Below are 13,341 nucleotides of genomic sequence, written 5' to 3'. Positions count from 1 at the left end.
TTAAATGTGGAGTTAGTAAAAATCTTTTCCTATTCTATTGGCTGTCACTTTGTGATATGGAGGATACCCTTTTCCTTACAGAAGCTTTCCATCTTTATGAGGTCCCATTTATCAATTGTTGATCTTAGTCCCTGTGCTATCCATTTTCTGTTCAAAATGTCTTCTGTGCCAGTGCATTCAAGCCTATTGCCTTCTTCCTCTTCTATCAGGTTCAGTGTATCTGTTTTTATGTTGACACCTTTGATTCATTTTGCCTTGAGTTTAGTGCAGGATGATAAGTATAGATTTATTTGCATTTTCTACATGATTATATTCAATTTGACCAGCAATATTTGTTGAAGATGCTCTATGGAGGGTTATATTTTTCAAAACCTACATTAATAAGAGTTATTAAATGCTTCTACATCCCTTACAGCCCACCAACCAAAGAAAGAGGAGGACGATGACCAATAGTACAAGGGTGTGTGGACTTGTTTAGAAGTAGTTCCTTGGGGTTATTCCAGTCTTCATTGTCTAAAGTCCAGTCTAAAGCAAAACACCAAACATGAATCATAAGTAGAGGATCCATCCAGAAGAGACTACAAAGTTCTGCCTCTCGGCCTGAGTCCACCTAATTAGCAAGAAGTTGCCAAAACACTACAAAAAGTCCTTTGGTGTGTTTCTCTTTATAAAGTTATGACAGGCAAAGATCAGATATGATAGGAAGGTGAACCAATGCCAGAGCATCATCAGCTGTCTGTTGGGTTATATTTATACTCTTTCCAACATCATTTGTCCTCTCAAGCATCCACTCAAGCAAAGTATTACATGCCCTTTCACTAGGCAGCTTTGAGAAAAATACTGTCTGTTATCAACAAAACATCCTCCTATATGTTTATTTCATCTAAATATTCTCTCATTAGACAGTTTCCAAAAAGACATCATATGACACAACTGGACCTCCAATAAAACCAGAAATTTCTACTTCAGCTCTTTTTATCCAGGGTGCATTTCTGCTTTCTTTAAAAAAAATGAAGTGTACAAATGTAGGTGGATTTATGTTTGGGCTTTCAATTCTATTTCATACATCAACATGTCCTTTTTATGATAATACTGTGCAATGTTCATTACGATAGCTCTGTACATAGGGATAGTGATACCTCTGGTACTTCTTTTATTGTAGAGGTTAGTCTTATCTATCCTGAAATTTTTTCTTTTTTACATTTGAAGCTAAAAATTGTCCTTTAATATCTGCAAAGAATTGTGTTGGAAATTTGGTTGTGATTGCACTGAATCTGTAAATTGCTTTTGGTTGGATGGCCACTTTTTCTATGTTAATCATACTGATATTTGAGCATGGGGGAATGTTTCCATTTTCTAATATCTTCAGTTTCTTTCATCAAAAAACTTAAAATTTTTATCATACAAGTCTTTCACTTGCTTTATTAGCTACTCCAAGATACTTAATATTATTTAAGGCTATTGCAGAAGGTTTTATTTCCCTGATTTCTTTTTAAGCCTGTTTGTCACTTGTATATAGGAAGATTGCTGTTATTTTGAGTAATCTTGTATCCAGGTAGTTTTCTGAAAGTATTTATCAGTTGAAGGAGTTTCCTGGTAGAATTTTTAAGATCACTTATATATACTATCATATCACCTACAAATAAGACTACTTATAGCAGAAAGAGCAGGGGCCATGCAACCACAAAAGCATCTTCTGCAGGAGGACCTGATTGAGGACTGTCTGAGAAACCAAGAATCAATGACAGCCAATTGAGAATTACTGTTTAATAGAGGTGCCTTCTTGGGACAAATGGGACACAGGTAGAGGGTATTAAACAATCTTGTATCAGTGTTTAGATGAACTTATTGCAGCATTTCTCACTTGTTTCTGGAGTCCCTGTCATTGACTCTGCACCACCTCACCTCTAATTCATAAGGGAAGATAGGGTCAGGCATCAAGCAAGTAGTCTGAGGCACAGGCAGCACTTTGACTTTTTCTTTCCAATCTGTATCTTATTTGTCTCTTGCAATTCTCTCATTGCCCTAGCTAAGACTTCAAGCACCATACTGAATAGAAATATATATATATATATATAGTAGACAACCTTGCCTTGCCGCTGAGTTTGGTGGAATTGCTTTGAGTTTCTCTCCATTTAATTTGATGTTGACTATAGGTTTGCTGTAATTGCTTTTATTATGTTTAGCTGTGTCCCTTCTGTCCCTTATCTCTCCAGGACTTTTATAATAGAGATATGTTGAGGCCTTTTCTGAATATTATGAGATGATTAGGTACTTTTTTGTTTGTTTCATTTTTATATGATGAATTACATTTATTGAGTTTTATATATCAAACCATCCCTGTATCAATGGAATAAAGTGTAGTTGAACATGGTAAATGATTTTTTGTCTTTTTTGATATTTTATTTATATTTCATATGTTAACCTTTTCCCTGTTTCTACTCTGTAAACGCCCTATCCCATCCTCCCTTCCCTTGCTTCTATGAAGGTACTCTCCCACCCACCCACTCCTGCTTCCCTGACCTGGCATTCCTGTACACTGGGGCATCGAGCCTTTCCAGGGTCAAGGGCCTCTCCTCTCACTGATGTCTGAGAAGGCCATACTTTGCTGCATATGCTACTGGAGCCATGGGACCCTCCATGTGTACTCTTTGATAATGGTTTATTCATTGGGAGCTCTGGGGCAGGGTTCTTTGGTTGATATTGTTGTTCTTCATATGGGGTTGCAAACCCCTTCAGCTCTTTCATTCCTTTCTCTAACACCTACATTGTGGTCTTGATGCTCAGTTCAATGGTTAGCTGCAAGTATGGTCAACTATATCAGTAAGGTTCTGGCAGAGCCTCTGAGGAGACATCATATCAGGCTCTTGTCAGCAAGCACTTCTTGGCATCAGCAATAATCACTGGGTTTGGTGGCTACATGTAGAATAGATCCAAGGTGGGAGAGACTCTGGATGGCCTTTCCTTCAGTCTCTGCTCCACACTGTGTTTCTGTATTTCTTCCCATGAATATTTTGTTCCCCCTTCTAAAAAGGACTAAAACATCCACCTTTTGGTTTTCCTTCTTTTTGAACTTCATATGGTCAGTGAGTTCTATCTTGGGTAATCTGAGCTTTTGGGTTAATATACACTTATCAGTAAGTACATACAATGTGTTTTCTTTTGTTACCAGGTTACCTTACTCAGAATGATATTTTCTAGTTCCATCAATTTGCCTAAGAATTTCATGAAGTCACTATTTGAGCTAAGTAGTACTCCAATGTGTAAATGTATCACATTTTCTGTATCCATTTCTCTGTTAAAGAATATTTGGGTTGGAATTTTGATGAGGATTGCATTGAATCTGTAGATTGCTTTTGGCAGCATGGCCAGTTTTATTATATTAATCCTGCCAATCCATGAACATGGGAGATCTTTGCAACTTCTGAAGTCTTTAATTTTCTTTCTATAAAAACTTAATGTTTTTATGGCACAGATCTTTCACTTATTTGGTTTAAAGTCACCCCAAAAGAAAAAAAGGATCAACTAAACTAACCCACTAGAGCTCCCAGGGACTAAAACACCAACCAATGGTTTTCCATGGAGAGACCCCTAGCTCCAGGTGCATATGCAGCCGAAGATAGCATTCTCTGACATCAACAAGATGAGAGGTCATTGGTCCAGTAAAGGCTCCTTTATCCAGTGTGGGGAATACCAAGGTGATGATGTGGGAGAGGGTGGTTGGGAGAGGGAGAACATGCATGGAGGCAATGAGAGGGGATTGTGGGATAGGGACAACATCAGAAATGTAAATGCAGAAAATTTCCAATAAAAGCTGGCATTTCCTGTGATCATAGCAGCTGAACAAGGTAGTAAAAAGGCAATATACAGCCATCATATTTTCTGAAAACCCAAAGAGAAAACAGAAATAAAGAAACAAATATCCACTCAAGAAAGCCAAAACTAGAAACTAGCACTTGTACCTATAATTACCTCAAATTTATACACCACTGTAAAATCAGAATAATAGCCAGGGCAATAATGTCACCATTAGAGCTCAGTTCATCTACTGTAGCAGTTTCTGAATATTCCAGCATAACCAGAGAATAAGAAAAAGATACTGTAAGGAAGTATATGAAGATGATATTGAAAAGGTGAAAGTAATGAGGAGGAAATGAGAAATGCAGAATAACACATGCAAACAACTTGAAGAAATGAAAAAGCCCATTAAATAAACCTAAGTACTCACAAACAAACAATTAGAGAAAATTAGTAAAGCCCTTAAAGAAAGCTAATAAAGTGAAAACAAGTAGGAGTAAACAAGTAAAACTGTTTAAGACCTGAAAAATGAAAAGAGAGGCAATAAAAGAAACACAAAAAGAGGAAATTCTGGAAATGAAAAATTTAGAAATTTAAACAGGTACTAGAGAGGTAAGCTTCAGCAACAGAACACAAGACATAAAAAGATAATCTCTGGCATTGAAGACATAATAGAAGAAATAGATAAATCATTCAAAGAAAATGTTAAATCAAAAAAATTTCTGAAACAAAACCTCCAGGAATTCTGGAACACTATAAAAAGACTAAACCCAAGAATAATGGGGATAGAGTAAGGAGAATTCTAACTCAATGGCCCAGAAAATACTTTGAATAAAATCATAGAAGAAAAAATTTATAACCTAAAGAAAAAGATGCTTATAAGAGTAAAATTAGAACATCAAATGGAATATCAAAGAAAATAGAGTCTTCTTGTCACAAAATAACTAAAACACTAAACTACAGGAAAAGAGAAATATTGGGAGTTTTGAGGAAAAATGACCAAGAAGCACTCAAAGGTACACCTATTTGAATTATACCCAGATTTTCAATTGAGAAATTAAAATCCTGAAAAGCCTGGGCAGATGTGATACAGACTCTAAGAGATTACAGATGCCAGGCCAGACTACTATATCCAGTAAAATGTTTAACTGCCATAGATGGAGAAAATATTCCACAATAAAGCACCATGTGTGTACTAATACAGCCTTATAGAACATTCTAGAAGAAAAGTTACAAACCTTGGAGGTTAACTATACCCATGAAGAAAAGAAAAGAAAAAAATTTCACAATAGCAAAATTCTAAGAAGTGTACACTTACACGCGCATTCGCACGCGCACGCGCACGTGCACACTTGCACACACACACACACACACACACACACACACACCACTACCACCATTACTATCATAACCATCACCAGCAGCAGCAGCAACAACAACAACATTACCACCCCCCCCAAAAAAAACAAAATTAACAATAATTGGTTATTGATATTTCTGGACTTGGGAGCTGGAATAAAGTGATCAAATGGTGACAGGGAGGATAGGACAAGATGGACTCTGGGGTCCACAGGAGATGTGGATGGGGTAGATGGCATAAATGCTGCAGTTGTTGTTCTGTTGTGGCACTGGGGAGAGACCATGGAATTGGACTTGTAGAAGAGGAAATGGTGGTGGTTTTAGGTTTGCTTACTTCTTTTGCTATTCTGCCTAGCTGGCGTGTTCCAAATGAGTGCCAGCTGGTGTTAGAAGTTGAAATAATGAGTTCGGGAAGAAAGGTTGGAAAAGAAGATCTTTGTGATCTATTGGAGTTGAGGTCCAGAGAGGAAAGAATAAATATGCTTTGGAGGTGGCCTCAGTGATAGTCACCTGTCTCTCATTAGACCATAATGACTCCTATGAATCCTTTACAGACTATTTTTCAAAGATTGAAAAACAAGGTAGGGAGAGGAGAGGGAGATGGAGAAGGAGAGAGAGAGAGAGAGAGAGAGAGAGAGAGAGAGAGAGAGAGAGAGAGAGAGAAGGAGGGAGGGAGAAACTGTAGGCATAATATTTTTGTGAATTGTTTAAAGATAATCTTTGTATTATGTTAGCCAAATGCTAATTTCTCTTCTCTCATATCTTGTTTCATTCTGGACATAGCAGCTTTGTTATGCTTAGGTCAAAAATTCCATCTCAAGTTTATGTAAACCATATTCAATTCCTTTTCAATAAATACTGATCACCCAATTGCTAGGCATAAGAGAGAATAGGGTAGAAACTTTTGCCAGCCAGTGGGAGAAAGCAGAAGAAGGAGCTTAAGGTCAAGGGTCCTGAGGAGGAGAGGGTCTGAAAGACACTATGAGAAAAATAGCTGAACCCCAAAGAGCCAGATCAATAATAACATGCAAGTATCATGGAATTGTGGCTGGACTGTAGCCATTTAGCTAAGCGGTTAATATGAATTATTATTGCCCACATATTTCTGTAGAAGCTTGTAAATCAATCTTGGTTTCTTTTTGTGGTCATTGGGGACTTGTAAAGGTAAACAAATATAACAGCTGGATTAATTCATTTACATTTATATAAAATAATTCACTTTACAGAATATTTTATAATAACAATGCTTCTTAAAATGAACGTACGAAGTTATTATTTTGTTTCCTTTGGTCTCCTGAGATACTCCAAGCACTGTATTACTGTGACAGACAGCTAATAGTGATCAGTGAGGAGCAATTTTTATATAATTTAATGGCACAGTGTTTTCTGGGGAAAGGGTGAGAGTCACTAAGCCAGCAGAGCCGTCTCACAAAGTACAAGCAAAGCTGAACCACATGCTGCAGTCGCTGACCTGGTGCCCTTTACTTTTGGTTTGAGTCTCAGAATCTAACACTCTTGGGGGACAATTAGCATAATGATTCACCCATGTCTTTTCTGACAAAATTGTTTCTGTATCCCCTGAGAAAGTCCCGAATGTATTGTTGCCTGGTTTCAAGGCAGTTCCCTCAGTTGACCCTATTGGGGAGTCTTCTCTGTGCCTTGGAAATTGCCCTCTAAACAAATTCATGAAACAAAATAATTAGAACAGTATGAACTCAGAGGAGACTGACAAGGTTCGGTAAGATAAAAGAAAAGACAGCAGATCAGAGCACAAAACTCCTTTTATAGATATTTAGAATTTTTAGAAATAGAGCCTTTAAAATAGAGGGATATATATCTATATATCTATATCTATCTATCTATATATCTATATATCTATCTATCTATATATATATATATATATGACTAGAATTCTATAACAGCATGCATAGGTAGTGTAAAAAAATAAGGAGTTAGGATTTGTCATGCTTGTAAAGACTGATTTAATCAGGTTGCTGTAATGTTAATTACTTTAGAAACAAATGAATTCTTTTATTAAGCAAAGTATTATAAGATTATCAATACAAATATTAGCTACAATGCCTAAGCCGGGGCTTAGGCTAATTTTCAAGGAACACGATTCACCATTAAATGTTACTAATATACAGGGTGATTTGCCTGAACTAACTTGGATTCTGCCATTCTCCATCTAAGCATCTGGAAGCCACCAAGTCTGACAGCCTGAGAGTGGGTTGTAATATGTTTGCTTGCTTGCTTAAGCTAAAATGATTTGTAGAATTTTAGACATAGTATATGATGTTAATGATAATAAAATCTTTCTACCCGTGCTCAATGTGTAACCTTGGGCATACTAGTAAGTATCTCCAGGACAAAATGATGTAATTTTTTTATCTTGAAATAGGAAATGTTTTTGAAATCTGTATAAGTAAAGATATTTTCTGATTGTTATTCTGTCAGAGTTGCAAAGTGTCCCTGTCTTGGTGTTTGACTGTGCCTTCTCATTTCTTGATCCTTACATCCTCTCTGAAACCTGGTCACTGCTGGGCCTTTCCTCCCCACCACACACCCCCAATCATTTAACTTGATATCAAGCCTGAAATTCATTCATCAAAATGTCCGAATTTTAGTAGGGGATAACAGGACAAAAACCAGTAGTGGTGGTCATAGCAGCATGTCAGAAAGAATGAATGAGTATCTGCATCTGCCTCCATCCACTGCTGGATGAAGCCTCTCAGGAGACAGTTATGTTAGATTCCTGACTGCAAGCATAGCAGAGTATCATTAATAGTGTCATGGATTGACTCGCTCACAAGGAATGTGTCCTACAGACAAACATTAGGTGGAGCTCTAGAGTCTTGTGGAAGAGTGGGGAAATAGAACTGGCCAAGCTGGAAGAGTCAAGGACACCACAAGAAGAACTGTAAAGTCAAGCAACCTGGGTTCATGTTGGCTCATGGAGAATGGGCCACCAACCAGGAAGTACGCATGGGCTGTATCTTGGCCTGCTACACATTTGTAGCAAATGTAAACCTTGATCTTCATGTGGAAACCCTCCAAGTGAACTGTGGGCTGTCTTGGTCTCTGTTCCTTGTCACTGGATCCCCTTCCTGATACCTTGACTGACTGGTTGGGCCTCTGTTGGAAAGAATGTGCCTAGTCCTGCTGGAACTAGATATTTCAGGATGGGGTGGTACTCAAGGGTAGCTTCTCCTTTTCTAAAGATAAGGGTAGGGGGAGTAGGGGCAGGTATTTGTAAGGGTAAAACTGGGAGGGGGCTCTGATCAGAATGTAAAGTGAATAAAAATAAATTATTGGAGAGAAAAAGTTGAAAGGTAGAAATACTTTTATTATTATTGAAGGAAGCTCTTTATCAATGACAAAGCATTACAGTTGTTCTTGTTATCTACAGTATGTATAGAGACCCGAATCTATGGATGCTCAAATACATTACTTTAAAGAACAAACTGTAGCATTTGCACATAAGCTTCACATATCCACTGGTATACAGATTGTTCCTGGGTTACTTATAATATCCATTACAGTGTAAACACTCTGCAATATCAATAATAATGTAAATACTCTAAATAGCAACTGTATGGATGTTGGGTAGTGTTTTGTCAATTTGACTAAGCTAGAGTCACCTGGGAAGAAATAACCTCAATTGGAAAAAAATGACCCCATTAGAAAAAAATGACCCCATTAGATTAGCTTTGTAGGCAAATTGCTGGTGGTGGTTTTTTTTTTTTTTTTTTTTTTTTTTTGGTTTGTTTGTTTTGTGTGTGTGTATGTGTTCTGTTTTATTTTTCGTTTTTTGTTTTTCTTCTTTTGCTTTTTGTTTTTGATTAATGAGTGGTGGGGGGGGTCAACCTACTGTGGGCAGTGCCAACCCTGGGCTGATGGTTTTGAGTGTTTTAGGAAAGTGGACTGAGAAAGCCGTGGAGAACAATCCAGTGAGCAATAGGGTAACTGCACTGACTTCCCTTCTTTATCATGAACTATGATCTGGACATGTAAGCCAAATAAATCCTTTCCTCTCCAAGTCGCTTTTGCTTGTGGTGTTTTATTGCAGCAACAGGATCCCAAGTAGAGCATCAGTAAATGACAAGAGAAGTAGGCTTACCTTTTAATAGAGGCATAATATGTATATTTTAGTTTGTGGTTCATTGAACCTATTGAAACAGAACCCTCAGACACTGAAGACTCACTGCATTTTAGTACATTAGACATCACTAAGAAGATCCTGGATATGACTAGTAGAACTTTTGGCTTCACCCCTTTGCTACTCACAGCTGGGAGCAACAGTAGTCAGGTCACTTTTCACTAGCCATCCCCCACCAGATCCCTTGCTACCTTGCTGCTGCCAGACCATTAAAACTGTGGTTGAGTGCAGGTAAAATATAAAAGAAGAAGAAAAAAAATTCAGAATCCAGACACACAACTCTTCAAATGGGGCAAAAGCAGGTTCTTAATATTTTCTGGACATGAGGCCTTTTTCTTTGGTGCTAATTCTCATTAATCTCTCTCTCTCTCTCTCTCTCTCTCTCTCTCTCTCTCTCTCTCTCTCTCTCTCTCTCTCTCTTCTCCCTTTCCCTCTCCCTCCCGCTCCCTCTCCCTCCTTCTCTCTCTCCCTCCCTCCTCTCTCTCTCTCTCTCTCAATCTCTCTCTCTCTCAATCTCTCTCTCTCTCTCAATCTCTCTCTCTCAATCTCTCTCTCTCTCTCTCTCTCTCTCTCTCTCTCTCTCTCTCTCTCTCTCTCTCTCTCTCTCTCTCTCCTTCTCATATTTCATAAAGAACTAGAGTAGTACAAATGCTCATGCCAGATTTTCATTCCTATCTCAGTGTGCATATGTAAAAGGAAACCTTTGGAGAGGACCTGGGTCTTGTCAGGCCAAGCTGTAGGAGGAGAAAATGAGACAGAAATAAATGAAGGAAAGGTTAATATAGGGAGGCATCCAGGAGAAGAGTTCCCATGGGAGCTAGGATGCAGAGATGGTCATTAGAGTTAGGCACAAAAAAAGCAAGTCCTGCCCAAAGAGACTAGAACAATCTATGCTATACTGTATATTATCTTGGACTTATAGAGAAGGAAGAACCTGAGGTTCAAGATAGGCTAGAGTATGGCTCTACAAGGCCAGAGTGGAAACAAAAATCAGTAATATTGTACAAAAGTCAGGAGATTTGATAAACTGAGCTGCAGAACAGGTATGTCAGCTGCAAGGCACTGAAGAACATTATCTTTATATAAGCCGTCCCTCTAAGAAAGGTGGATGAGGCTGAATTGGTTTGGAATGTGCTGAATTGAATCAAATCAACCTCCAGTGGCCGAGGAGACAGTCAATTCCCAATAACCACAAACAGGTTCAGAGAAGAAAAGTGGTATAACTTTCCACATTCTGAGAACAGGTTGAAAGGGGGAAAAGAAAACATTTGATTTCTTAATCACAAGCTTTGGCCACAAGCATCTTATTTTTGAATGTCTGAAAATTGTGTCTGGTCTGCCAACTTTCTGTTTTGCACAACTGCCCAAATGGATTACAGCTGTTCAATTTCTCTCTCTCTCTGTCTCTCTCTCTCTGTCTCTCTGTCTCTGTCTCTGTCTCTGTCTCTCTCTCTCTCTCTCTCTCTCTCTCTCTGTAGGTTTGTTTTGGGGTGATTGTCAATTCTTTTATGTGTTTGAGGGAAGGGATTTCATATTGCTCTTTCAAAAAATGAAAAGACTAGCATTTTCTGGCATCAATGGGAGAAGAAGTTTTTGGACCAAGGAGGCTAGTTTTCCCAGTATAACAGAATGCCATGGTGATGAGGGGGAAGAGGATGTCTGGGAGAGAGAGCATCTTCATGGTTCAATGGAAGAGGGACGGGAGATGGGATTATGGAAAAAGGAATAACATCTGAAATATAAATACAGAGAATATCCAATAAAAAAAGAAATGAATTCTTTAGTAAACTAGAGTTATATATTTCCCTAAATTCAATCTATGACTACTCAGTTGAGTTTTAGAAATTCCACTCTTTTGTTAGAAATAAATTTACCTTACTACTCAGAATATGTTTATATATGTATGGTAGGAATTCAAATAAGTTATTATAATCAGCAAAATACTCCTGCTCTGTCTCTTTACTACTACTACTTCTACTACTACTACTACTACTACTACTACTAATAATAATAATAATAATAATAATCATAATAATAATAATAATAATAATATAGTGGAAAAACTCACTCGTTCAGTAATGGTTTTTCTTAGACATATTTGCTTGTCCCTATATACTAGGTAATATTATAGCTCACATAGGAATAAGACATGAAGCTTTCTACTATAACAAAGAAGAAAGAGTAGAACAGGGACTTTATAAAGTCCTGTTTCAGATCCAGAGTCCCAAAGGGTGCTATTGTTGGGCCCAGTGACGGCAGGGAATGGAGGGTGAATTCTACTCTAGAAATCTTTTTAATTGATTAATGTCTATTCCAGTAGGCTTGTGGGAAAATGAGCTCAAGAAGCCATGGCCTAGTTGGCTAATAAGGAAAGTCGGTACTTGTGTGTTATTCAGCATCACCATCCAATTTTACGTATATATTCAGACTCTATGAGCTTTTAAGGCAAAGAATTGGGTTTTTGTAGAAAGTCAAATGTCACCATAATCACTCAGCTACATTTGGAGCTGGGTTCTGATGCAAATTGGGATACCATTGTATCCCAAAGAAATGTAGAAACACAATGAGGAATGGCATTGAAGGGTGATTTTTGATGTCTAACCTAAAGACTTAATAAAGATTTCCAGCATCCGATCATCAAAGAACACTAGATTTATAAATATGAGCCTAGTAATATTCAGTTTTTCTAGGCCAGAGTCAAGGATGTTCACAATCAGAATTAAAATTGAAACTGGGCTTTTCCTCTGAGAAATGAGGGCATTAACTCAAACCGTAGAAGACACAGGTCAGGAGCTTAGGCAGGTACAGAGATTGAACTTTTGTAAGCCTGTACCATCATTGAATATCACGGGATAAGGGATCAATTAGGAAGTCGTATGTTTCAGAATTTAATGGTATATGTATTCTTTCAATCAGTGAATTTTGAATTTGCTATGCATAGGGATCACTTAAAAAAGAGTTTAAGGTTTCATGATATTTCAACTACATTTCCAGGCAACACTTCTGCTATTCAACCTTGGGCCACACTGTGAAAAGCAAGGATGTAGCAGTGGTCCTCAAGTCTGGCTGATTATTAGCTTTGAACTATGTTGATTTCCACCCAAGTATCTTCCCCTGAAGAGATCTTGATTGGTTTTGGTGTTCAGAAAAGCTCACCCATCTGAGACTATATGTGTCCGCTGTCTCTCAACTGGGTTTCATTTTTTTTTTTCAAATATTTCTTCTAACTTTGTTTTTCTCAATGAATTTTCTACTGACAGCTCCAGGATTTACACATTTTAAGAATACTAAACTTTCTAGTCTTGTCTTCAATCGGAAACCATGTCAGGGAGATAAATAATGTCTAATCTTCTTTTTGTAGTTAGATTTGAAAGTGCTAACAATGTGAGCCTCATGGTTCTTTTCATTTTGCTTTTAACATTTAAAAATTACTGCTAAATTTTCTTCTAAAATATGTTCTTGCCATGACAGACAGTTTAGAAATTTATATTAAAAAAACAAACAACAAAAACATTCCTTGTCAGCAGCAGTCTTCTTTCAAACCACATCTTCTGTGTTCACTTGCTTGGCTTTTGCCCTAATGGCCTGTCTGTTCCCTCATTACCCTCCTAAGCTGGAGCTAGCCCCAGTTGAACATTCTTAAGATGTTGATGTCTTGTTTAGCTCCACATACTTCTCATCTTAGAGTGAGGGGGGCAAACAAGGATAGCTGTCATTTGCAAGATATGTAGAGCACACAGATAATCCATTGCTCTATCGGGACAATCATTTGTGTGAAGAGAATCCAGGGAAATCTTTCCACTTACATCACCCATTCTCTTAAGTCTGGCTCCTTCCCAACTCCTTGCCTCTTCCATCCCCATTTCACCTCCTATTTTCTATCATCCCAGAACAGAAGGTTTGCATCAATTAAAAAGCTGGCTAGAGAGGACTTTGTCCCTCCGGCTAATCCCCATCCCACCCTAGGTACTACTATTCTGTTCTTCAATTTAATCTTAGATACTGTACCTACAGTTAGAGTAGGA

Source organism: Micromys minutus (assembly GCF_963924665.1).
Source record: "Micromys minutus genome assembly, chromosome: 2".
In the NCBI taxonomy this organism is placed as follows: Eukaryota; Metazoa; Chordata; class Mammalia; order Rodentia; family Muridae; genus Micromys; species Micromys minutus.
This window is presented reverse-complemented; position numbering follows the sequence as displayed.